The sequence below is a fragment of the Scyliorhinus torazame genome, chromosome 12, assembly GCF_047496885.1.
Source record: "Scyliorhinus torazame isolate Kashiwa2021f chromosome 12, sScyTor2.1, whole genome shotgun sequence".
Taxonomy (NCBI): Eukaryota; Metazoa; Chordata; class Chondrichthyes; order Carcharhiniformes; family Scyliorhinidae; genus Scyliorhinus; species Scyliorhinus torazame.
Window position 1 is genome coordinate 199606177 of NC_092718.1, and position 24368 is coordinate 199630544.

The 24368-nt window shown below is 45.9% G+C and overlaps 1 long non-coding RNA gene across 1 annotated transcript in view; it reads right to left on the reverse strand.

Annotated features, from left to right (window-relative positions):
- Window positions 1-2457: 2457 nt before the first annotated feature.
- Window positions 2458-24368, reverse strand: part of LOC140387277 (uncharacterized) — a 118598-nt gene continuing 96687 nt past the window's right edge. The window contains exons 2-4 of the long non-coding RNA XR_011933826.1: window positions 22357-22463; window positions 18242-18311; window positions 2458-5073 (exon numbers count right to left, since the gene is read on the reverse strand). This is a non-coding gene — a long non-coding RNA (uncharacterized lncRNA). The remainder of the gene's footprint in view (window positions 5074-18241; window positions 18312-22356; window positions 22464-24368) is intronic.

A 24368-nucleotide genomic window follows, 5' to 3' on the forward strand; every position in this document is an offset into this window, starting at 1 on the left:
GAGAATCCAGCCCATGTGTCAGAAAACATCGTCAAGCCAACATGCAGACAAATGACAGAAGTGGTCTTCTCCAATCTCTGAATATATTTCCTCTTGCCTGAAACCTATTTTGTTTTGAGAGAACAGGTTCACAGTAATCTCCTGTTTTTATCAACTTATATCCTGCATAAATTTACAGTATACTCTGCCACAAAACATTGCAAAAATTGTATTCTGTGAATGCTTAATAAAGGAGAAGCAACTTTCGTAAAATTAAACAGAAAATTACAAAATTAAACTACTTCTAACTAGCTTATAAATGTGACGGTATCTACATAATAAAGTGTCTTGTTCTTGTGCAAGTACCATCATTTCTTCAGTTGAAAAACTACCAATGACACATAGTGTAAACTCTAACAGAAAATGAAAGAGTGAGATATAAAAGTAGAAATAACTGTTTGTAAAAATCATTGACAGGGTTTAATTTTATTTTCTGTATTCAGATAAATTTCACAACTAATACAAACACTCCAACCGTACGCTGCCAAGCCATACAATGTTTTTGGATTTATAATTCATTACATACAGTAAGCTATATGTGGGTTTGCACTGATGATTTCTCCACGCTGTAAAATGCGAGGATGTGCAACTCCAAGGATGGAACATTCCTGCTTTATCCTCTTTCTTCCTAACTGGCCCCAAAGCTCTAGGTCAGGCCAACTCTGGGTAAAGATTAAGGAAATTTTAGAGAGCATACTCTAGTTACGGGGATAGGGCGGGGCCAAGGTCGAGTGCTCTTTCGGAGGATCGGTGCAGACTCAACGGGCCGAATGGCCTCCTTCTTCACTGTAGGAATTCTATGGTTACCTAATCCGCTTTATATATGCTACAGCCATGTTTTACTGCAGTTCAGCCGGATCGCTAACATTTTCCAGGAGGAATTCAGCAAAGATTTGAAAAGCAAAGAAATGATAAATCATCGGCAGGATTCTCCGTTCCTGAGAACGGGGCAGGATTCGTGGACTTCCACAACAGTAAAACTGGCACTGCACCTGGACCGATTCAGCGACCATGGAGGGGCTAGCACCGGCGCCACGTGGAACATAATCGATTCCAGTGAGAAATGGTGCGGGATTTGCCGGGTCCGTGATTGACACTCGGGAGGCTGACAAGCTGCAGCCGCACATACACATTACACTCCCCACACACACACTTATCCCAGCCAAAAAAAGGGCACTGGTGGTGCTGGAGCACGCCCATCCCGCTGATGGGTCGGCTCGGGCCAGAGGGCACCTGGGGGGTTGCCCTGGAGGGACACCCGTACGCATGTGGCCCTATGCTCACAGTGAGCAGTTGCGGCATGCACAGCTGCATGGCTGCCTTGCAGGCCACGGCAATGGTGCTCCGTGCCCGCCCACCCCGACCCCACAGTCCACCTACTTGCTGACACCCGCTTTTCCCCCCGACCATGGCAGTAGCTCCCCCAGCCAGCGGCACGACTGCCAACAAACTATGGCGATGTTGGATACTTTCCATACCCACTCTCTCCCCCTCAGCAGCCACGGTGCCCGTTTCACGATTTTTAAAACCACAAGTGAACCTTGGCGTGAAACTGGCAGCCGCCACGATTTCGGCAGCAAAACAGATATCCCGCCCCATTGAATTTCTCAATTCCGACATCAGCTGACGGAGAATCCCACCCCATGTTTGCTTCATCAAGCACGTTTCTTCAGCAGAACATCAAGTGGATAACAAACCTGTCCAATTTTGTGAGAAAACAGTCTGCAAAGCGTCTCCATCTCACGGCAAAGTAAGTCAGGAAAATATCAGAACGTCTATCCAGCGTGACACATCGTTGACACAGTGACCGGCCGGAATCCTCTGGTCGTCGGGATTCACCGCCGGTGTGGAGTGACTTCAATGAGGAATCCCATTGACAAGCGGCGTGAAGGCAGAATCCCACCACCAGCGAATGGCGCACCGCCAGGCTTGGGGAAACCGGAGAATCCCGCCCACTTTGTTTCGGCATGCCAATTTCTTCTTACCCGTAGGCCAGGAACTGTCATGTTCCATGCTACTTAAAGGTTTTAATACAAGGTAGGTTTGTGTGTGTTTTTTCTAGCGTCAATGGAGTCATCATTTTCTGGGAAATGGTGTTTACTTTAGTTCTAAAATAATATGAGGCACACCCTTGAATTGTGAGTCAAATCAAGAGAAGTTCACCGTTTGAATTTTTTTCTTCAAGCTGACAGTGTGATTCATTCTTGTAATGTTATGGCCATTACACATGAATATTACTGCCAGTGTCATGCAAGGTTTCACACTCGAGTAGGTCAATAATTCTTTCAACTTGTTTTGTTAAGATCACAGGCTTAAGCTTATATGCGTCTGTACTTGTCATTCAGGAAAGATTTCACTGTAGTAGGTAACAATTATAATGCTTTATTAATAATAATAATAATAATAATAATAGCTTATTGTCACAAGTAGGCTTCAATGAAGTTACTGTGAAAAGCCCCTAGTCTCCACATTCCGGCGCCTGTTCGGGGAGGTCGGTGCGGGACTTGAATCCGCGCTGCTGGCTTTCTTCTGCATTACAAGCCAGCTGTTTAGCCCACTATGCTAAACCAGTTCCTATTGTCCAGCTTTATTGTCTGTTAACACAGGATTCCATACAACTTATTACAATTACAAAACTAGGAACATCTTGTAGCAAAACATGCCTGGGCTATTTTATGACTGGCAGATGTTTGGATATTTTGTTTCAAGTCAAACAAACAGCAATGGGGATATCCTCCACAGAGGAAGTGACTGAAGGACAGAACGTGGGAATTAGGGACACTTATTAGAATTGTGAACTAAATTCTGATTTTCTAGTTTAAGATACTGACAGAGATTAAGACGAGGCCAACAACTGGCATTTACATAGTGCTTTAAACATAGTAGTGTCCCAAGTTGCTTCGTGGAGGATTGAGGAAAATAGGCACTGAGCCCAAAACAGGGGATTAGGAAGGGGGGGGGGGGGGGGGGGTCACAAGCTCAATTAAAGACACAGGTTGAATGAAGATCTTAAAGGAAGAGAGAGCGAGTTAGAGGGCTTTAGTGGGAAAATTCCAAAAAGTGGCTGCTGACGACTCAGCTACTAAACGGTGGTGCAAAGGCATGGCGGGTGTGCAAAAAATCAGAGTTAGACGAATGGAGCATTTTGGCATGCAGTTGTCAGGCGGAAGCAGGGGCAATGTCACAGGCGGATTTATAAGAGAATAAAACATGAAAACTTAGGACGTTGGTAAGTAGAAGCCACTATAGATCAAATAAGGACAGGAGTGTTAAGCAGGCACAGCTTCAGATGAAGCCAATGGAAGGGAACAACTGTTTGACTAAAATTCTGTACTCCCAAATTTACAAAGTTGCACATCTGTTGAGCACAAATAGAAACATGTCCAATATAATGTGATTGGGGGGGTATCTGTACAAGGCGTGTTTAAAAAAAATTATTTCAACCTTTGTCTCCACTTGCTATTCAGACGGTCTCTGTGCCCACTGCTCACGAGTGAAAATCATAACAGGCCGGAAACCAATATTCGTGTATCCTGTCCTTGCAGTCATTTCCAGGAGGTGAAAGCATTCAAATGGTTCACCCTCAAGCTTACCAGCAATGATGGCCACTTGTCAACGACCCAAAACAAAACTCAGGGCCAACTCTTAAACAAATGTTTCAAAATCTTGCACATTCACATGTCAATTGATACAATAACATAGATAATAATTACAATAACATCAGTTCAAAGGATAATTTAATTATTCTTACCTAAAGTTTAGGCTACTTCTGTACAGAATAATACATGATACACAGAAGCTAGAGATCTGCAAGAGGTGCCACTGATGGTGCAAAAAACACTCCAGGAACTGTTTGGGGGTTAGTTTAGGATTTAGGTTACAGGTGATATGTCACAAGGATATCACAGATATTTTTTGAGTGCATATTGATGCAACCTGGCCTCCGCGGCCTGTGGGTCGAGTTCCAGTCGGTCAGGTTTGAGGGCCGATTCCATAGTGGTGTTGTAGCCGATTAAATTGATGCGACCATCAATTCACGCGTAACAGAGAGTAGATGTAAACTGCGGCTTTAATCGACTAGAACAGTGCCTGTCTGCGACTGCTCTGCTAGTGAGAGCCGCCTACAGGGCTGCTGCTCTTTATACCTCCCCTCAAGGGGCGGAGCCAGGGGCGGAGCCCACAAGGGCACCAACATGATACGTTCCATGTAATATCGTACAATGGTCCATAGGTAAAGCCCACATGGGCAACAGCGTGATACAGTGACATACATGGTGAATGGTTAGTACAATACGTTCACCACACATATTAATCTTTTGCTTTACTCCATCCTTTCCTTCACAGGCTCTGCCACGGTTCTATTAGACTGTGCATTTCCTTCAGCTCAAAGTGAGAAAGGTGACTTGCTCTGAATATTCCTCTTTGTACCCTTCTAGAATAGAGGTTGGAGGCTTGCAACAGGTGGCTTAACGAGGACTGTCCATTCCCAACAAGAAAAAAAAAAGTTTGTACCAGTATTCCTATTTCCCAGTTTTTATTGGTGTTCCATTTTAATGTGTACAAGAACATTCAGACCCAGTATCCTTATTTCCCTCATTTTCCTGTTTTTTTTCCTTCTGGGTTGCCTCCTCCATCCTTCTCCGATGGGGAGATGTTTGGCTTTTTCACAGCAATGTAAAATCTACCCTACAAAGTCCTGCTTTCCACACCCATTCGTTTGTTCCAATAAAGAGCACCTCTTGCCTGAAACCTAGTTTACTTTGGGAGAACAGGTTCACAGGAATCTTTTGTCTTGACCAATGTGTACCCTGCATAAATGTACAATGCATTCTGCCACAAAGCGTTACAAAAGTTGTATTCTGTGAAAACTTTATAAAGAAAAAGCACCATTTGTACAATTGAACAGAAAATGACAAAATCAAACTACTTTAAACAAGCTTATAAATGGGAAGATATGTACATAATAAAGTATAATAATATTCTTGTGCAAGTATGTCTTCAGATCGAAAAACATTCATGAGCATGGTGTCAGTTCTGTAACAGAAAATAAAAGTTTAAGATGTAAAAGTAGAAATTACTGTTTGTGAAAATAATTCATCGGGTTCAATTCCATTTTTTGCATTTTAACAAAATGGGATTTTCACAGTAACTTCATTACAGTGTTAATGTAAGACCAAAGGGCTTGTAATGCAGAACAAGGCCAGCGGTGCAGGTTCAATTCCTGTACCGGCCTTGCTGGAATGTGACAATCAGGAACTTTTATTATTATTACTTGTGACACGAATAAAGATTTAATAAATATCACAACTAATAAAGACATACTAACCGTATGCTGTCAAGCCGTACAATATTTTTGTGCTGATAATTCATCCCATACAGTAAGCTATATGTGGATTTGCACTCATGATTTCTCCACGTTACAAAACGCGAGGATGTGCAACTCCAAGGGTGAAGCATGTTTCTCGGTGGTGCGCCGTTTGCTGAAAGCGGGATTCTATGGTCCCGCTGCTTGTCCGAGGGATTTCCCATTGAAACCACCCCATGACGCCGGGAAATCCGCAGGTGGGGGTGCACTGCCTGTGGGAAAAGTGACTAGCACCAGCCAGAGAGTTATGGCCCCTGTTTTATTCTTTCTTCCTAACTGTGTAGGAAGAGGCCTCAAGGTCAGACCACCTCTGGGTAAAGATAAAGGATATTTTTGGGAGCATACAGTTTGTTCAATTTTGCCCTGTTTTATTGATGCTCTAGGATTTCAGCCTCTTATTCACCTCCCCTTTAAGCGATGGTCTGGATTAAGGGGTTGGGATCATTGGGAGGAAGTAGGCCTATCCGCCACTTCAAATCTATTCAAAATTTGAATATCCCTACATATACCAAATAATGGGGGGGGGTGAGTTAACGATCGCGTTGCGGCCAGCGAGGATCTGGACGTGCCGGTTAAATAGCGGGAGTGGCCAAAATCAAGATCCCCGCCAGACGTGAATCAGTTTGCCATCTAACCAGCCCACTCTCGATGGAGAGTTCCGGATCATGCCCAATAATGGCGAGCATAGCATTAACCCCAATTGGCACAAATTTCCATCTCATTAGCGACTCTGAAGTTGAATGTAAATCTCTCACTGACCGTCGATGCCTTTGCCTCCCAGGTGGTATTGGTGGCCCTGCTGTTGGCCTTCCATACCCCTTGGGGGAACAGGATGTCCCGTCTCACATCCACTGCGCCCAGAAGCCTGGCCAGGTCGGCATCTCCAAAAAGAGGAGCAGGTCTGCGCACTGCCGTGCTTGTGTGTCGACTTGGAGTGAGTGGTGAGGGAGCAGTTCCTCTTGTTAGTAGCGAGTTGCTGCGGCGCGAGTCCAGCGAATCAGATGGCGAGACAGCCAGTAATGGCGAGAAGCTCATTTCCGGCACTAAGTGTCGTTAGATACAGGCCGGCGATCTCGCCGGCTTGGCCGTTGGGAACCACCTGCCAATCACGCCCAAAATGATACTTAAATGTTTTGCCGTTAAATTAAGCACAGGGTTTTGAAGCTAAAAAATATGTCCATTGCACAGTAAAGTAATTTCAAAAGACCCATTTTAAATTGTGGAGGCATCTTACAGAGGTATATCCAAAGCTGTAAAAGTAAGTAGCTGACTAAATAACATCAAAGTTTATATACATATGACAGATGTTCCTATTAAATAGTCAGCAGGTGCAGCGTAATCCTAATTGGTTGGATTGCCATGAATTGTTTATACAAATACCTCCACGATTTAAAATGGGTCTTTGTGAACCACATTTCTGTGCAGTGAAGGTTTTAACTTTAAGACTCCATCATTTTGTGCACGTAAATGTATTAATCGTTGAAAAATGTTAACTGCTTTGCACTTCGAGGCCTCTATATTGGCAGATTGGTCTACTTCCTCTTGATGCTCCCCAACTCTTAATACACAGCATTGCTCAAATTGGAGAGCACAGTAAGAAGTCTTACAAGACCAGCTTAAAGTCCAACAGGTTTGTTTCGATGTCACTAGCTTTCGGAGCGCTGCTCCTTCCTCAGGTGAATGAAGAGGTACGTTCCAGAAACATATATATAGACAGATTCAAAGACCGCGCAACCTCAAACAAACCATTGTTTGCAGCAAACTACCCAGCCTTCAGAACAGTGACCACGACACCACACAACCCTGCTGGGTTGCACATGTTACGATTCCCATAGAGACCAATAACTTTAAAAAAGTTTAAAACGCGCGACAACGCAGAATCGCCGAGCAGAAACTTATAGCCAAGTTCCGCACACATGAGTGCGGCCTCAACCGGGACCTGGGATTCATGTCGCATTACATTCATCCCCCACCATCTGGCCTACGAAATCCTACCAACAGTCCTGGCTTGACACAATTCACACCTCTTTAACCTGGGGTTATCTCTGGATCTGTAAAGATTTAATCACCTGCTAATGCTCGCATTCCAAGCATTGTCTGGCATCTTTGAATCTGTCTATATATATGTTTCTGGAACATACCTCTTCATTCACCTGAGGAAGGAGCAGTGCTCCGAAAGCTAGTGACATCGAAACAAACCTGTAGGACTTTAAGCTGGTTTTGTAAGACTTCTTACTGTGCTCACCCCAGTCCAACGCCGGCACCTCCACATCAAAAGGGAGAGACATAAGATGTTCAAATCCTCAAGTATCTATAAAACAGGGAGAAACTGAACAAAAGGTAGCATCACGAATAATACACTTGGAGCAGTGTTATAAAGATCATATTGTCCCATTAAAAACACAATGGTTTTACAACCATTGGTAATTTACAAACAGATGGTAATTGAAGGAACCAAACCCATATCTCTATTCACCTTCCTATCTGTCAGAGGGAAATACATTAAAAAAAAAAGAAATTTCGAGCACCCATTATTTTTATTCAAATATAGGGGCAATTTAGCATGGCCAATCCACCTACTCTGCACATCTTTGGGTTGTGGGGGCGAGACCCAAACAGACATGGGGAGAATGTGCAAACTCCACATGGACAGTGACCCGGGACCGGAATCGAACCCGGGTCCTCGGCATCGTGAGGCAGTAGTGCTAACCACTGAGGGAAACAAATGTACAAGTTGGAAGTTTTTATTTCAGAGCCATTCCAAAATGCAATGGTGGAACCTTTTTGCGCAATGCGCGCTAGCCTTTTTTAATCAGGTAAATTTGCCACAATTGAGTAGTTGGCAGGAAGATTTCCCAATCTTGAAGCAAGGTGCTTTCAGGCGATGAATAAGTGAGAGAGAGGGTGAGTCTTTCACACACCCTCACTGGATAGTTACATGTTAGCATTGCTCAAGGCTTGGCTGCAACCATCAAGATGTTGCACAAGGCTTAATGAAGTACATCCTGATGATTCAATGTGCAAAGGCAATGTAGGCCCTGCTTGCAAAAGAGGTCCCCTGAATTAACAAATCTTCAGCAGTTACTGTAGAACCTTGTAAACACACAGGAAAATAGGTGCTTGAATTGACAGGTGTGAAACAAACAGCGCGAATGTCGGCTGTGGCTCAATCGGCAAAACGTTTACCTCAGAGTAGAGATTATGGGTTCAAGACCCACCCCAGGGACTTTTTTCTATTTGTTTATGGGATGTGGGCGTTGCTGGCTAGGCCAGCATTTATTACCCATCCCTAATTGCTCTTGCGAAAGTGGGGGCGAGCTGCCTTCTTGAACCGCTGCATTTCATCTGTTGTAGGTGCACCCACAGTGCTGTTGGGGAGGGAGTTCTAGGATTTTGACCCAGTGACAGTAAAGAGACGGCAATATATTTCCAAGTCAGGGTGGTGAGTGGCTTGGAGGGGAACCTGCAGGTGATGGCATTCCAATACATCTGCTGCACTTGTCCTTCAAGGTGGGTTAAATTGCGGTTGAAGGTGTCTTGGTGAGATGCCACAGTGCATCTTGTAAATGGTACACTCTGCTGCCACTGTGCAGCGGTGAAGGAAGGAGTGAATGTTTAAGGCAGTGGATGGGTACCAATCAAGCGGGATGCTTTGTCCTGGATGGTGTCGAGCTTTTTCAATGTTAATGGAGCTGTACTCAAGCAGGCAAGTATTTCATTACACTCTTCACTTGTGCCTTGTAGCTGGTGGACAGGATCTGGGGAGTCAGGAGATGAGTTATTCACCACGGGATGTCCAGCCGCTCATCTTTTTTTGTAGCCATAGTATTTATATGGCTAGTACAGTTCCATTTCAGGTCATGGTAACCCCCCAAGTATTGGTAGTGGGGGATTGAGCAATGGTAATGCCATTGAATGTCAAGGGCAGATGCTTAGATTCTCTCCATTGCCTGACACTTGGGTGGTACAAATGTTACTTTCCACTTATCAACTCTAGCCTGGATATTGTCCAGGTGTAGCTGCATAATGGCACGTATTGATTCAATATCTAAGGAGTTGCCAATGCCGCTGAACATAGTGCAGTGATCGATCCATAGCCTCACTTCGAACCATATGATGGAGGAAAGATCATTGACGAAACAGCTGAAGATGGTTGGGCCGAGGACAACATCCTGAGGAACTCCTGCAGCATTGCCCCAGGACTGAGATTTGCCCTCCAACATCCACATCCATCTTCCTTTGAGCCAGGTATGACTTCAACAAGTGAAGAATTTTCCCCTGATTCCCATTGACATCGGTTGTGCGAGGGCTCCTTGATATCACACTTGGTCAAATGCTGTTTTATATCAAGTGAAGTCACTCTCACCTCATCCCTTGAGTTTAGCTTTTTTGTCCATGTTTGGACCAACGTTGTAATGAGGCCGAGAGCTGTGTAGCCCTGATGGAATCCAAACTGAGTGTCAATGAGCAAATTATTGCTGAGTAAATTCTGCCTGATAGTACTGTTGACAACTCTTTCCAACATATTGCTGGTGATGAAGAGATGATTGATGGATGGCAATTGGCCGGGTTGGGATTTGTCCCACAGGATGTGGGACAGGTTGTGGACAGGATGTTCCTGGGTAATTTTCCACATTGCTGGGTAAATGCCATTGTTGTAGCTGTACTGGGACAGCTTGGCCAGGGGTATGGCTAGTTCTGGAGAAGGTTGGGTGGGAGTTTAAACCTTAAAAAATTGGGAACACATCCTCAATGTGCTGTGTTTGTGCCAATTCGGGGCGTATGTGCATCTCATCTTGGGAAAGGCGAGACACTTCGCTGTCATATTTAAATCAGGCTCCCACAGTGCAATGAGAGCCCAATTTAAATTAGTTGCTGCTGGCTGGACTTTGCAGTGGTTAGGAAACTCACCAGCAACATGAAGGTGAGAGCTTCGGATTAGTGCATTCTACAGCACTCCTAGTGGGTCAGGTGTGGGGAACTCTTCCCTGAGACTGGAAAGATGCTAACGCCGCTCCAAGTAAGTTTCACTTTAGCAAAGGGCTAGATCCTCAAAGCAAATAATAAAGATTCCGTAAACGACTACCTCGGCCTTGTCAAACATGGCTTCTGCAAAAGACGGTTGTGTGCTTTATGAATTTGGTTGAATCTGCTCAATAAATCACAGGTAACCCAGCGGACAATTTTTACCTGAACTTTTGGATTGCTTTTGATAAGGTGCCACACATGATACTTCACTATTGGTACATTTTTTGTAATTAGTGGTAATCTGCTGTGATGGATTGAGAATTATTGAAAGTCCACAAGCAGAACTTTGTTGTCAATGGAATATTCCTGCTTTGAGATCAGGTATCCAGTGTGATCGCACAGTGATTGGTATGAGGGCCATTTGTTTTCATCAATGATCTACATATAGGGAAAAATTTTACCAACATTTGGCAGAATGTCAGGCTCTGGCTGAAAACCACCATGTTTCTCTCCAGAAGCACAGTGGAGTTTTCAGACCAGATCTTCTGGCACTCAGTGCACAGAGAATCGGGGGGCGTGGTTTGCGCAGTCACTCTGGCGGGATGGGTCCTGATAGAGCCAGCAAGGCTGGCTCCAGAGATTGGGGTCCAACTTTCAAGGGTGCCCGATCTGCGCTAAAAATATACTTCCCTCCCCCACCCCTTACGCACATGGATGCACCACCCCCACGTGCATTGGGGTGACAGCATCCCCACACACCCCCCCCCCCCCGCCCCCGCCATCATGGCTCTATCAGTGGCTCCATCCCCCTCCCTTCACCATCATGGTGGTATCGGGGGCTTCTCTTTTCCTGCCCCCCAAACCACCTCCCCCTGCCCCACCAACCGTCACGGCAGTATCAAAAGCTCTCTTCCCCATCTACTCACAGGCAGCAGCTCTTCCCTCCCCCAACAAATATAAGGGGAACACGCCCCCTCCCCCCCCCCCCCCACCACCATGGGGCTTCCCAGAGAATCCACCCCTGGCACCGTCCCTGGCCCGTTTCCGGACTCTCGTGAGGCTTTGCTCCCACCTCGCCCAAAATCTCCCCCATAGTATTGCAGGGATGATTCAGAAGATAAAGACAAAAAAATGGATATGGGTGAGTGTTAGGACTATAGAGAATTCTCAACTCCCCCTGAGCAGATCTCAATGAGTTGGGGGAAATGGGCCTCTAATGAAAATAATAAGTAACAATAAGTAATTGGTCTTAATACCAATAACTGTCAGATTCCACTGATAATTGATCTCAAAGCAGGCATAATATCAATAGTGAATTGCTAAATAGTGAAACAAAAGAGATTTGGGTGCTAATGCATTATAATGCATTATAGGTTCATCATCAAGCCCTTGAAGCTATAGTTAAATCAAATAAGCTCATAGGTTGTACTCACAAGACACGACAGTGCACAGTTTTATCTCCTCAGATGGTGGTTGATATTAAAGCTTTAGGATGAGTGAGAAGGAGATTACAACATTAATTCCCAGTTTACAACACCCTAATTACTCTGAAAGGCATAAAGAGTTGAGTCAGTTGACTTTAGCAAAGTGTATGCTCCGATGATAACTGCTTGCGATTTATACAATAACAAAGGGACAGGGTTGTGTTTAATTGGGCCAATTATATTAGCTGGATGGGTCAGGCAGAACCAGCGATCATGCTTAGTTATGTAAGGTTAGGACAAGATGTTTCTTCTATTCCTAGTGAACAGTGAACCTGCAGAACAGGCTGCAGCCTCATGCAGTGAATGCTGATTGCTTAATATTCCTTCAAGGCAGATCTGGATCTGTTCCTAGCTGGGAGGGAACACCTTGTACAAGAGTTGGATACCCTGTGATATGAGTCAGGGATAACGTGGTCTCCAGTACTAGCTTTGATCACCTAAAGCAGTTGAAGAGGACTATTCCAAATTTTCCCCAATTATTCTGGATTTTTATTGCGCTTTCCCCTCTTCAAAGATATTGCAGCGTGTCGGAGGGAATAGGAAGGGTTTGGATCATGATGCAGAGGACATCAAAACCACATGGGTCAGCCTGGATGGAGCAGCCAGCCTTTTCTTGCCTATTCTTATCACAGGTGCCCGTGCATCAGCTCTGCTGTTGTCTCACAGAAATTGTGTTGTTCTTTGTGTTGCTTATTTAGGATGGTTGGCGTAATGTTCCATAAAGAGCACCGTATAGCTTTTACTTAAACAAATGATTTTACTTCCATTACTAAACTGGGTTCCGACACTTGGAACATAGAACATACAGTGCAGAAGGAGGCCGTTCAGCCCATCGAGTCTGCACCGACCTACTTAAGCCCTCACTTCCACCCTATCCCCATAACCCCAAACCCCTCCTACCCTTTTTGGACACTAAGGACAATTTAGCATGGCCAATCCACCTAACCTGCACATCTTTGGACTGTGGGAGGAAACCGGAGCACCCGGAAGAAACCCACACAGACACGGGGGGAATGGGCAGACTCCGTACAGACAATGACCCAGTGGGGAATTGAACCTGGGACCCTGGAGCTGTGAAGCCACAGTGCTATCCACTTGTGCTGCCGCCCTTAGTCCTTAAGAATACAGAATTGATCAATGACATCCAACTACACTCATCTACTGCTAATCTCACTACTGGTATAAACTATAATCTAGCCTTCTCACACTATCTGCTCTTATGACCTTCACTTGCTGTCTCCTGCATACACTCCTCCCCTAAGCCTCCTCCCGTGGGCAGCACGGTAGCATAGTGGTTAGCACTTTGGCTTCACAGCACCAGGGTCCCAGGTTCGATTCCCTGCTGGGTCACTGTCTGTGTGGAGTCTGCACGTTCTCCCCGTGTCTGCGTGCGTTTCCTCCAGGTGCTCCGGTTTCCTACCACAGTCCAAAGACGTGCAGATTAGGTGGAGTGGCCATGCTAAGTTGCCCTTAGTGTCCAAAAGGGTTAGGAGGGGTTATAGGATTAGGGGGATAGGGTGGAAGTGAGGGCTTAAGTGGGTTGGTGCAGACTCGATGGGCCGAATGGCCTCCTTCTGCACTGTATGTTCTATGTTTAGCATCACTGCCGTATATAGTTGTATCTCTAGCTCCCTCTAGTGGCTACTCTTGACACTACATTAACCCTTGTAATGCTGATACCACAGAAATGATTGTAATTTGCTTTGGTTGCAATATCAGTTCGGCTCAAATCAAACAGCAGGCCAACCTAGTTTTACCCTTCCATGACATGTCAACGTGGTCCCCTCGATGACCCTCGCCCATCCAGGTGAAATAATTGATCCACAAAACCCATCTCATCCCTTCACTACTTTATCAATCTTGATTACTGATATTAACATTATACTTGCCTTATAATTGACAATGCTCTGTGCCCTTTTGGATTCGATTCATTATTTTAATTTGTGATCAAAACAGCATGTGCATGTGACAGTAAAACACAGCCACGGTGTGTCCAATCCATGTCATTTGCAATTGTTACATTCTTCATTTCCAGTGAATTTCATTGTTGTGGCTTTTAAGCCGCTCAATTTTTCATGCTTATCTTTAACCACCACACTACCACATTTTAGAGTGGAATGGCTGCTTCTCAGTATTCATGTGCAATTGAGTCACTTCGAAGCAAGATTTACAGAAGATAGATTGCTTTTGTTGTGCACTTGGCTAAGGATTAGTTACTGACTGTTAGCTCCACCTTTTCAAATGCTTCATACTTGGAGAAGTGTGCCCACCGCCACTGATAGGAATAGGAGAAGGCAATTTGTCCCAACAAGGTCAGCACAATTTCACTTGCCCACCTTCTCCTCTTACCCCTCAGTCCTTTCTCTCTGAAGAATGGCATCCAATTGCACCTCCCCCTTAATATTGCCCACCTCAATGGGTATCCTTGGTGACCTATTTTGCAGCACTGTGTAACTTTGGGGTCAAAATTCCTTCTCTTGTTATGTTTATGTTTGGAAGCTAGGAACTACTTCAGTGAGGGGTCCCCCACTCAGCTGCTTTAACTCCCGATTGACACTCAAATTGGATTCCGCCTGTAAATGCAGCCAACCTGGGGCATTTCCTGAGTAAAATTCTGGCAGAATACTTGACTTGGTTTGAAACGTGTTGCCATAGTGAACAATTACATGGGCAGCACGGTAGCACAAGTGGATAGCACTGAGGCTTCACAGCGCCACGGTCCCAGGTTTGATTCCCCACTGGGTCACTGTCTGTGCGGACTCTGCACGTTCTCCCCGTGTCTGCGTGGGTTTCCTCCGGGTGCTCCGGTTTCCTCCCACAGTCCAAAGACGTGCAGGTTAGGTGGATTGGCCATGATAAATTGCCCTTAGTGACCAAAAAGGAGAGGAGGGGTTGTTGGGTTACGGGGATAGGGTGAAAGTGAGGGCTTAAGTGGGTCGGTGCAGACTTGATGGGCCGAATGGCCTCCTTCTGCACTGTATGTTAGGCAAGCATTTATTTCCCATCCCTAATTACCCTCGAGAAGGATGAAACACCTTCAGCCTTCCCTCACCACTCACCGATACCATCTTGATACAATCTATCCCCTCTCATGGGTGATAATATTCTTCCTCTAATTAGATGACAAGGGCTCCACAAAATACTCCAGGTGTTAGTCAATCTTGTGACGTTGAGTGTATTGCAAAGCTATGGTCAACTGCAGAGAGAATGAGGTAAGGGCAGAGCTAGTTGCCATTCCAGCAATTGGAATGATCAGTTTTGATGAAGGATAGGACCAGGATCAGACAGGTTAGGTTGCCAGCCTGTTGGATTTTCTTGTGTCAACAAGGCTAATAAAAGGGGCAAATGTTAATTTGATGGTTACAGCCCTCAGAAAGAAAAGGTAAAAAAAGCAAGTTATCTTTTCATTCTTTGTGTTATCAATGTCCAATCATTTCAAACCAGGCAACTTTAAAAAAACATTAACATCAAGGATGTTTTCAGAAAATCGTGAAATTGGGACAATGATATTTCATTTTGAGTATTTTGAGTATCTTTCTTCAGCATTTAATATCCTGAAATTTAGTTTGATAATTGGTATTTTGCCTGGAGATTATCGATTGATTTGGGAACAGTTTATGTGTTTAATTTGGCTATAATAATAATCTTTATTATTGTCACAAGTAGGCTTACGTTAACAGTACAATGAAGTTACTGTGAAAATCCCCTAGTCACCACACTCCCGCGCCTGTTTGGGTACACTGAAGGGAGAATTCAGAATACCCAATTCACCTAACAAGCACGTCTTTCAGGGCTTGTCGGAGGAAACCCACGCAGACACGAGGAGAACGTGCAGACTCCACACAGACAGTGACCCAAGCCGGGAATCGAACCTGGGACCCTGGAGCTGTGAAGCAACAGTGCTAACCACTGTGCCACCATGCCGCCTGACAAATGACAGAACATTAAGATCTTTGTATTAGATGTTTTGAACCTAGAGGTTAGAGGGTTAGACTTTGACTTTGCTTTAACCCATTCATTTCTCTTGATTATTCGTCCAACTGAAGTTAATGAAAATCAGGGGCGAGATTCTCCGACCCCCCTGCCGGGTCGGAGAATCGCCGAGGGCTGGCGTGAATCCCGCCCCCGCCGGTTGCAGAATTCTCCGGCACCGGAGATTCAGCGGGGGCAGGAATTGCGCCGCGCCGGTTGGCGGGCCCCCCCCCCGCGATTCTCCTGCCTGGATGGGCCGAAGTCCCGCTGCTAGAATGCCTGTCCCGCCGGCGTGGATTAAACCACCTCTCTTACCGGTGGGACAAGGCGGCGCGGGTGGGCTCAGGGGTCCTAGGGGGCGGGGGGGGGGGGGTGGGGCGATCTGGCCCCGGGTGGTGCCCCCACGGTGGCCTGGCCCGCAATCGGGGCCCACCGATCCGCGGGCGGGCCTGTGCCGTGGGGGCACTCTTTTCCTTCCGCCTTCGCCACGGTCTCCACCATGGCGGAGGCGGAAGAGACTCCCTCCACAGCGCATGAGCGGGGTTGCCGTGAGCGGCCGCTAACGCTCCCGCGCATGCGCCGCCCGGCAATCTCATTTCCGTGCCTGCTGGCGGGGCACCAAAGGCCTTTCCCGCCAGCTGGCGGGGCGGAAATCTGTCCGGCGCGGGCCTAGCCCCTCAAGGTTAGGGCTCGGCTGGTCAAGGGGCGGAGGATTCCTCACCTTTGCGGCGGCTCGATGCCGGATTGATTTGCGCCGTTTTTGGCGCCGGTCGGCAGACATCGCGCCGATACCGGAGAACTTCGCCCCAGGAGTCTGCCGATTTGCTATTATCCATTTTACATTATCACGCAACGTCAAGATCTACTCCACAGCGTTACATTAGTTTTGAAATGCTTCGATTTTAGAAGTTATTTTGCTACTTTAATGTGATATTAGCCAAGTTTAAATAAATAGGTTAATTACCAATGAATTAAGTATTGCTAACCTAAAACAGCACACTCTAATTTCCAGGCTTTAGTTACAAATGGGGGAAGTCGTGTGGTGCAGTGAATAGCGTTCCTGCTTCCGAACCAGAACCTCTAGCTTCAGGTCCCACTCCAGGACTTGATGGCCAAGGAAGATATGTTCACAACGCATGCAAACTGGTTGAGTATCAACGTGTAAATCCCTCCAATGTACGACAATGGCAGGTGTTGAGAGCATCCTTGGTCAGTCATGTGATGGAAAGTAATTGAACCCTCTATCATCCATAGCTCCAGGCTACAAGATGTATGCAATGTATGTTGCCACAGCAACTTAGGAGGAGGGGATGTGGTGGTGAGGGCGGGGTGTGGTTGTCTCAGTTAGCTGGGCAGCTAGTGTGGATCAGTTTGTTGACAACAGCGCAGGATTCAATACTGGTTCTAGCTGGGATTGATTTGAGACCTCTGCCTTGCCCTACCCAGAGTGGAGGTCATGGTACTGTGGGTCAGAGCTGCTTCAGGCAGAGAACTCAAGAAAAATTACAAATGGTTTGGAAATCATTTTAATCCACATTATTTTTTCCTCTCAAATGCATTAATACACCACAGCAAAGCTATCACTTGAAGTCTCTGTTCGCAGCTCCCTATCAGCAAACATCGAGTTTAGTTTCCTGCTCTAATACCCCCTTTTGTGAGTGAGTATCAAATTCATTCATAATGAGGCCTCTCTGAAAGCCCAGACATTCATTAAATGAAACACCTGCACCCAAGAGAAAACATTATTTAATTGACAGCCCAGGCTCACTGATCTCTGCTGTCAATTCCACAATGTTTATTTAGACAGGTTCAGTGGCTTCAAGTGTTTGTGATTTTTGTTATTGATGCTTTAAAGGGCCCGGATGAATGACACTTTTACTGGCTTGTAGTGAAATGACTTCTTTTTTTTTCAAACATATAAAATTCCAATGAATTTTTTTTTTTGAAAGGTCAGTGGGGGCAAGAGGGGTCATAGGGGTGGGTGAAAAAGCTGTGGTTGGCACAGGGGGCACGAGGAGCACCTTTTTGAACTTACCTTTCAAAAGGTCCCCTCGGCAGACCAGCGTTCACGGCTCGTCTGACCATGAACAAGAACTCTTTAAAAAAACCTGGCTCAACTCTTTGAAAATTTCAGAGGAGGAGATTTTTAAAGGGCTCCCAAGACATCCCGTTGCAGTGAAAATCCACCCCACTGACTCAGTTTTTCTCTCCGTACAGATGCTGCCATAACCTCCTGAGCTTGTTAAAAGAGAGGTGTTTTTTTTCTCTTGCGGCGCTTATTCTGACAAGTGTTCACTCCTAGATCACTCTCTGATTCTGTCATTGCTGTTAACAATTTGGTGGATTGCTTTTTTTAATCTTGAAAATAGTCACAGCTCAGTCAATATAAAAGTGTGAAAAATTGGTGACTCACTTGTCATGCTGGTGCTGTCTAAGATGCAGAATTCTCTTCCTCGCTTTCAGGAATTCCAGTTGTCAGTGTTCTAGAATTTAAATGAATTTAAATTTAAATTTGGGCGGCACGGTAGCACAGTGGTTAGCATTGTTGCTTCACAGCGCTAGGGACCCGGGTTCGATTCCCGGCTTGGGTCACTGTCTGTGTGGAATCTGCAGGTTCTTCCCGTGTCTGTGTGGGTTTCCTCCGGGTGCTCCGAAAGATGTGTGTGTTCGGTGAATTGGACATTCTGAATTCTCCCTCAGTGTACCCGAACAGGCACCGGAATGTGGTGACTAGGGGCAGTTCACAGTAACTTCACTGCAGTGTAAATGTAAGCCTACTTGTGACACTAATAAAGATTATTAAAAGCAATGCTCATTTTGTACTGATCATTAATAACAAGTTGCACAACCTAATTTATATTCTAAGATGGCTGCATCAACCTGGCACACTGATGGGTGGAAAATCTACCCCAGGTTTGTAAAATAAAACTGGTGCACTGGTGTGGGTTGCTGGTGTGATGACAGCGATGTTTCAATCACATGTATCAGAAATAAGTAAATGTTTCAATGGAATTGTCAAAACACCCATGGAAACACCAATAATCAACACTGAGGGTGACTCTTCCTGTTGAGCAATTTTGGTGGCTTCGCTGACTGTCTCAGGAATTAAAGCTGTCTGAAAAATCGACTAGAACAAGATCCTACGGTTCACGACCAATGCACCAGAAATGGATACATTCGGCTGATCATGCCTGTGCCAGCTCTTTGAAAGTTAGTCCCACTACTGTGCTGTTTCCCTGTAACAGTGCCTATTCCACCCCCCCCCCCCCACCTTTTTAAGTATTTATCCAATTCCCTTTTGAAAGTTATTATTGAATCTGCTTCCACCTCCCTTTCACGTATCCTCATTTTCTTTTCTACTTAAGTTAACAGAATGAAAATTGGGAGTAGTGTATCAAAGATCCGATCCCCAAAAGTGAAAATTATCCCTCAATGTTCCTTCACTTAATTCTCCACTCACTAGTGGAAGTAGTCCTAACCAATATGTTACTGCTCCAAAAAACCCGTTCTTTGCATCTGACAAACAGTTAAACCATTGTTCAACAGTTTCATTTCAACAGTGAGGTTCACCATCTATTTCCCTTTCTAAGCAGCAAATACGGAGAATTAGGGTTAATTTTATTGTTTGTTGAACCTGTTGTGGGTATTCCAACAGTGAACTACAAAGCACTAGAGTTGGTGGAGTCCCTCGTTCTTGCAATACAAGGGGAATTAATAATAGGGGGAAAAGCCATTAACTCAGACTCCCGAATTGCTGCAGCGATCTTTCATGGTTGAGTTTCACAACACCTTTAGGATAGATGAAGTCATCAGCATTTAACTTCTAAACAAAGATTTTTTTTTTAAAGATGTAGAGGTCTCCGGTTCTGTTGGTAATATATGCTGCCATTTAATAACCAATATGATTTGGAAGGCCAAGGGGAAATGGACTAGCTGAGTTGCTCTTTCATGTTGTCAACATGGACATTATGGGCCGAATGTCTTCCTTCTTTGCTGTAATTCTATACTTCTGTTTGCATTTATGTCGATCATTTAATGTAATGAACACTCCAATGAGACAGAAAAGAAAGAGAAGCATGTTATCCAGCAATGGATGGAATCGTGCTTTTAAAATTATTCTTTCGTGGGACTTGGGTGTCGCTGGCAAGGCGAGACTTTGTTGCCCATCTGTAACTTCCCTTGAATTGTGTGTCTTGCGAGGTCATTTCAGAGGGCAGTTAAGGGTCAACGACGTTGCTACCACGCCTTGGGCAGCACGGTAGCCTTGTGGATAGCACAATTGCTTCACAGCTCCAGGGTCCCAGGTTCGATTCCGGCTTGGGTCACTGTCTTTGCGGAGTCTGCACATCCTCCCCGTGTGTGCGTGGGTTTCCTCCGGGTGCTCCGGTTTCCTCCCACAGTCCAAAGATGTGCAGGTTAGGTGGATTGGCCATGATAAATTGCCCTTAGTGTCCAAAATTGCCCTTAGTGTTGGGTGGGGTTACTGGGTTATGGGGATAGGGTGGAGGTGTTGACCTTGGGTAGGGTGCTCTTTCCAAGAGCTGGTGCAGACTCGATGGGCCGAATGGCCTCCTTCTGCACTGTAAATTCTATGATAATCTATGGCACCAAATTTAGGCTAGACGGGGTAAAGATGGCAGATTTCCTGCCCTAAAGGACCTTAGTGAACCAGAATGGTATTTGACCACAATCGAAAATAGTTTCACAGAGCCATTACTGAGACTAGCCTTATACTCCAGCAGCTATGGTGGGATTTGAACCCACGTTCCCAGACCATTAGCATGGGCCTCTGGATTACAAGCCCAGCGGCGTTACCCCTACACCAGTCTCCCTTTAAAGGGATGTAATCAAAGGCTTGGTGAAAATAAAGCTTTTGAAGTGGCAAGACAAGAGGTTAGGGTGTATTTCAGAGAATAGAGATGAGGGGCGAAATTCTCCCCCAACGGCGGGATGCCCGCCGACTGGCGCCAAAGCCGGCGCAAATCAGACGGGCATCGCGCCGGCAAAAAGGTGCGGAAGTCTCCGCATCTTTGGCGGCCTAGCCCCAACATTGAGGGGCTAGGCCGACGCCGGAGGGATTTCCGCCCCGCCAGCTGGCGGAAATGGCGTTTGTTGCCCCGCCAGCTGGCGCGGAAATGCGGCGCATGCGCGGGAGCGTCAGCGGCCCTGTCAGTTTCCCCGCGCATGCGCGGGAGCGTCAGCGGCCGCCGAAAGTTTCCCGCGCATGCGCAGTGGGGAGAGTCTCTTCTGCCTCCGCCATGGTGGAGGCCGTAGCGGAGGCGGAAGGGAAAGAGTGCCCCCACGGCACAGGCCCGCCCGCGGATCGGTGGGCCCCAATCGCGGGCCAGGCCACCGTGGGGGCACCCCCCGGGGTCAGATCGCCCCGCGCCCCCCCCCCCAGGACCCCGGAGCCCGCCCACGCTGCCTGGTCCCGCCGGTAAATACCAGGTTTGATTTACGTCGGCGGGACAGGCAATTCCTGGGCGGGACTTCGGCCCATCCGGGCCGGAGAATCCAGCGGGGGGTCCCGCCAACCGGCGCGGCTGGATTCCCGCCCCCGCCCAATCTCCGGGAGCGGAGACTTCGGCGGGGGCGGGGGCGGGATTCACGGCGGCCAACGGCCATTCTCCGACCCGGCGGGGGGTCGGAGAATGACGCCCGAGAAGTCTCATGCCCAATGATGGAAAGTTGGGAGAAGGTGAGGCACAGGAGGCCTCACTCAGAAGACTCGAGAGTCCAGGATGGGACATAGGCCTGGAGGAGAATGTGGAGTTAGATTTGCGCAAGGCAATGGAGGGGATGATAAATGAAGATCAGGATTTTGAATCCAATGAATTGGAAGACAGTGAGCCGGTTTATATCAGCGATGACAAAATTTCTAGATAGATAGGTGTCAGTGTGACACTGGCATGTGGTTGGTGGTGTTTTAGTTTATGAAGGGTAGAGCATGGAAGGCTGGAAAGATTAATATTGCAGAAGTTAAGCTTATATGTTATGAAATAGGTTAAGATCCCTGGCCGTGTGAGTGAGCAAAGGTAGAGGTATTTGTTACGATAGACGTGAAAATAACCAGACTTTTTATGGGATAGGATACGGGGTTTAAATCTCAAACCAGGAAGATACCTGGTTTGATCTTCATGTTGTGTTGAGCTGGTTGCTGATAAGGGTTGGGGCAGTAAACATTTGAGGTAAGAAATGGGGAGAGGATGGTTAAATCCAACTGGATTCTTGCTCTTGACCATCGTATTGTGACTTCTGCTAGAAAGTGCATGTGCGTGGATACCAGGTGAGGACAGGTTTGGGTTCAAAGCGGACGGAATCTCCATAAACACACACTCACTCACTGAAAAAGGTCTATGGTCATCCAGGAAGAATGGAATATTGTTCAGATGGCTATGAGCACAATTAAAGAGCTTCAGGAGAAATGGGATAATTGCAATGAATGAGACAAGAAATAATTCAAAGCATTGGGAACTTGTTTCAATGCATTTTACAAAACTGTACTGTGCGCCTGAAGGCTATACTTACACTGAATGTGTACTTTCGGGATACATATCTGCTACTGGGACAGATAATGTTCCAAAAACAATAACAGCATTTGTACCATAGGGATCGTCCACAGGTTGCACAGGTTTCTGTCAAGAAACAAAGTAAGATATCACTTTAACAAGGCACAAATTAAGATGGCACTAGCTAAAGATCTCCTTGTTCAATAGCTTGTGTTTCTATGCCTAATTTCAACCTCTTCCCACTCAATAGCCAAACATATTGCAGTGGCTGAACTTGCATAGTACATGATATCACGATGATCACAATGACACGTGTCTTTTCATTCTCCGTAGTAGTGGCAGCAATTTATTTTTAAGGAAATGGATATATTTTGAAAGCTATATTTATTCCATTAGGCAGCCAGAACCAGATTGTCCTGTAACTCGGTGAGATTTAAAAAAAATTGATTTCTAACTTGCCATTAGTGTGTAACATTGATGTTGTGAATGTGCCATCCATTATGGAAAGCACCAATTTTTAGTTCCATCGTCATCAGTGACGTTTTCTGTAAGATGTGGCTGATCTGCAGTACTCCTGAGTACCAAGTTGAAAACGTATCCTCTAAATTCTGAAAGAGGCATTGAATTTATTCTTGTTACTCCAAATGTGCTCAGTTAAATTTACTTTTCAACTCAAGCTTTACGCTGGATATCTGAAGAGCTCATTGCATTTGGATATGTGGTTGGGTCAAACAAACCATTCCTATATAGTAGCATTGCCGCCAATTCAGCCCACTAAACATACAGCGCAAGTAACCCTGTATTTGACTGGAATGTCCCAGAAACACGGCAGTCGTGTTGTAAAGAAAGCTTTTTATCAAGACAGTGATTCACAAATCAGGATTTTCATCCATTCAATGTCCAGTAACTCATATTAAAACATCAGATAACAAGGTTAGTTATGCTGTTTGTTCAAGGGTAAAACTGATGCTAATGTTACATAATCTTAAAAGAATGGCATATTTGACGTGAGCATATAATCAAGTGTAATTTTTTTCTCTAATGAGCTAGTAGTGTGAAACTTGACTTATATTTGCAGCGAATTTTTTTTGTGTGTTTTGGGTAAATTACCTAATGCAAACTCAAATATTAGAAATGTAGGAATATTCCATAACATTTGTTTGTACTAAGCTTGTAAATAATGAACTCATGTTTTACAACTGCTGAATAACTTTTTATTCTACCTTTCTATGAGAGTATTCTAAGTGCCTTGGGACATTTCCCTACACTGTTATGATCCCAACTGGTGTTATAATTGGACAGGAAGATCCCAGAATAGAACCCTGGCTTAAATGACAGTAAGCTTTACTTTTCTTTATAAAACATGCAGGAACAGAATCACAGAACCCTTAATTAGTTTTAATAACAAGAAAAAACATTTACTAAACATGGAAAATTGCATTGTAATACAATACTCCTTTATTCACCCATTATATTAACAATTACACACAGATTTTAAGATTAACACAGATTACAAAGTACATATCAAGCTACAATGGTCTCATTAACACAAAAAAATCCTTTTTAATCACAGAAGGTGACTGTGGTGAAGCACATGCAGTCCACTCTGAATTCAAGTTAATGGGCGGGATTCTCCGACCCCCCCACCGCCGGGTCAGAGAATCGCCGGGGGCTGGCGTGAATCCCGCCCCCTGCCGGTTGCCGAATTCTCCGGCACCGGATATTCGGCGGGGTGGGAATCGTGCCGCGCCGGTTGGCGGGCCCCCCCCCGGCGGTTCTCCGGCCCGGATGGGCCGAAGTCCTGCTGCTGGAATGCCTGTCCTGCCGCTGTGGATTAAACCACCTCTCTTACCGGCGGGACAAGGAGGCGAGGGCGGGCTCCGGGGTCCTGGGGGGGGCACGGGGCGATCTGGCCCTGGGGGGTGCCCCCACGGTGGCCTGGCCCGCAATCGGGGCCCACTGATCCGCGGGCGGGCCTGTGCCATGGGGGCACTCTTTTCCTTCCGCCTTCGCCACGGTCTCCACCATGGC